The sequence below is a fragment of the Nannobrachium achirus genome (assembly GCF_963921795.1).
Source record: "Nannobrachium achirus genome assembly, chromosome: 4".
In the NCBI taxonomy this organism is placed as follows: domain Eukaryota; kingdom Metazoa; phylum Chordata; class Actinopteri; order Myctophiformes; family Myctophidae; genus Nannobrachium; species Nannobrachium achirus.
In genome coordinates this window covers 6523173-6525672 of record NC_137813.1, presented here as the reverse complement: position 1 = coordinate 6525672, position 2500 = coordinate 6523173, and the positions used below count along the sequence as shown (strand labels likewise).

The following is a 2500-nucleotide window of genomic DNA, read 5'->3' as shown; positions in this document are numbered from 1 at the left end:
GGCCTCATTTTCATCCGATAGCTGTTCAAATGGCTGATCTACAAGCTCAGAACGTGTCGATGTATATTGGCTATTTGAAGCATATAAAAAAGATTTTCAAAATAGTAAAAAAAGGCAAAAAAGTTTAGGGGTTTAGCATGGAAGAAAATAGGGCCCATAGACACGCCATAGAAATTGGAGATCACCAAAATGGATCATTAATTGAAGTTAGCGTTGCATAACCTTTTATTTTTTGATTTGGCATGAAATGGTCCCTAAACGTGTGTGTGTGTGTGTGTGTGTGTGTGTATGTGTGTGTGTATGTGTGTGTGTGTGTGTGTGTGTGTGTGTGTGTGTGTGTGTGTGTGTGTGTGTGTGTGTGTGTGTGTGTGTGTGCTCACCCCTCTCCCTGGCTGCTGCTCTTCTCTCCTCTAGGCTGGGCTACACAGTGTGTGTGTGTGTGTGTGTGTGTGTGTGTGTGTGTGTGTGTGTGTGTGTGTGTGTGTGTGTGTGTGTGTGTGTGTGTGTGTGTGTGTGTGCGCTCACCCCTCCCCCTGGCTGCTGCTCTTCTCTCCTCTAGGCTGGGCTACACAGTACAGAGCCTTCTCCAGGAGATGTTCTCTGAAGGCCTGGGTCACCTGGGCCAGAGGGTCCACTGGAGAGACACACAATAAATGGTAAATGGTGCATTTATATGAAGCCTTTATCCAAGGCGCTTTACATAGATCGTGCATTACATTCACCCATTCACACACACATTCATACACCAATGGCAATTCATAAACCATGCAAGACACCAACCTGCTCACCGGGAGCAACTAGGGGTTCAGAGTCTTGCTCAAGGACTTTTCCACACCAATGTGTGTGTGTGTGTGTGTGTGTGTGTGTGTGTGTGTGTGTGTGTGTGTGTTTGTCGACCCGGGATTCGAACCTGGGTCTCCCGTGTAGAAGTCCAATATCTTAAAGGACTCTACATAGCACGCCACCACAGAATCACGGCCGTAGCGCGTCTAATCAGCGCTCTATGCGAGCTCTCTCGAATGCGCCTCTCTCGACTCGCGTGCGCGCACAAAGCACGTGATTTTAGTCGGTTTTGGGCCGGTTTGGGGCTGGTTTGAGTGACTCCACTCCCTCCATTTCGGCGCCCCCTCTAGGATGGCGCTCTAGGCGTCCGCCTTGCTCGCCTATAGCTAAAAACGGCCCTGCACAGAATAGTTGATCTCATAACAAAGGACATATCTTAACTTTTTTGGTGCCATGATTTTTTCTCTTCAATGTCCCACGATGCCATGGTCTCCATAGACTTCCATGTAATTTATAGTGCACGGATCGTGCACGCCCATGCCTAGATCATGCACCACGTGTGTGCACGCTGTTCACAGCAAAAAAAAAAAAATCCGCTTGGAAATCCGTTCAGGCATTCATGATTTATCAGCCATTATGTTTTCTTCAGATGTAAACAAACATGGCTGCCATGTTTGAAAGAATGGGTTGGTATGGGGGTTAAACATGCAATTTCGCGATTTTTGAAAAAAAAAAAAAAAAATCCTTCAAAAACGGCCCAAACTCAGGAAACTCGGGGTTGGCACAGCGTTGGTACCAATGGGGCTTTTAAGCTGTGACATCATTTTGTAGGCAGAGGAGAACTCTGCCCCCAGAGCATTTTCTGTCCCTCGCTATTTCAACAGATCCGAGACCAAAATAACGACTAAAGTATAATTCTAACACTTTCCTTTCAACAACAAAGAGAAGAAAAATGTGTAAATAGTAAAAATAGTAAAAAGATTCACGGAAACTGGGGGCAGAAATTCTCCTCTGCCTACAAAATGATGTCATACTTAACAGCCCCATACAAACTCGGGAAACTCGGGGTTGGCACCATATGTGTTAACATTTTGCACCGTCTGTGAGAATGTACAAACATTCATGTGTCAAACCTTCCATGTTTCATCTCTGTACAGAAAATCCAGAAATATTTGCACATCTCTCTGCTAATACACCAGATGTTGTTGTTGTCAATGAAGGAGACAAATCAGTTTCCATTCTTGAAGTGGCCTGTACCTTTGATTCTAGCTTAGAGGAAGCCTTTATGAACAAAGTCATTAAATACCAGCCGCTCCTACGAACCATCACAGAGCTAGGCTATAGGTGCAATCTATTTGTGTTGTTCTTTGGCAGCCTAGGACATGTACATAGGTTGGTTGTAAGAGGCTTCCAACAACTTGGGATGCCAAAAAAAGCAGCTAAACGGCTTGCAAAACTCTGTAAAATCTCTTCTACTATCGGTAGTCGCCAAATATGGCGAAGGCGTTGTTACTTGTACCCTTGAATGATGTGTGGGTATTGGATATTTGTCCAGGATTTGTCGACTGTACATTATTTACAGCACCTTGTAATATTTGTGTCCTTGTTCTGTATCTCTGATGTGGACATAAATAAATGATTGAAATGTGTGTGTGTGTGTGTGTGTGTGTGTGTGTGTGTGTGTGTGTGTGTGTGTGTGTGTGTGTGTGTGTGTGCG

General features: G+C 44.8%; 1 protein-coding gene across 3 annotated transcripts in view; it reads right to left on the bottom strand.

Moving 5' to 3' along the window:
* The window catches only part of srebf1 (sterol regulatory element binding transcription factor 1), a 56816-nt gene that overhangs the window by 12406 nt on the left and 41910 nt on the right, over positions 1 to 2500 (bottom strand). The gene's annotated exons all lie outside the window — the stretch shown is intronic.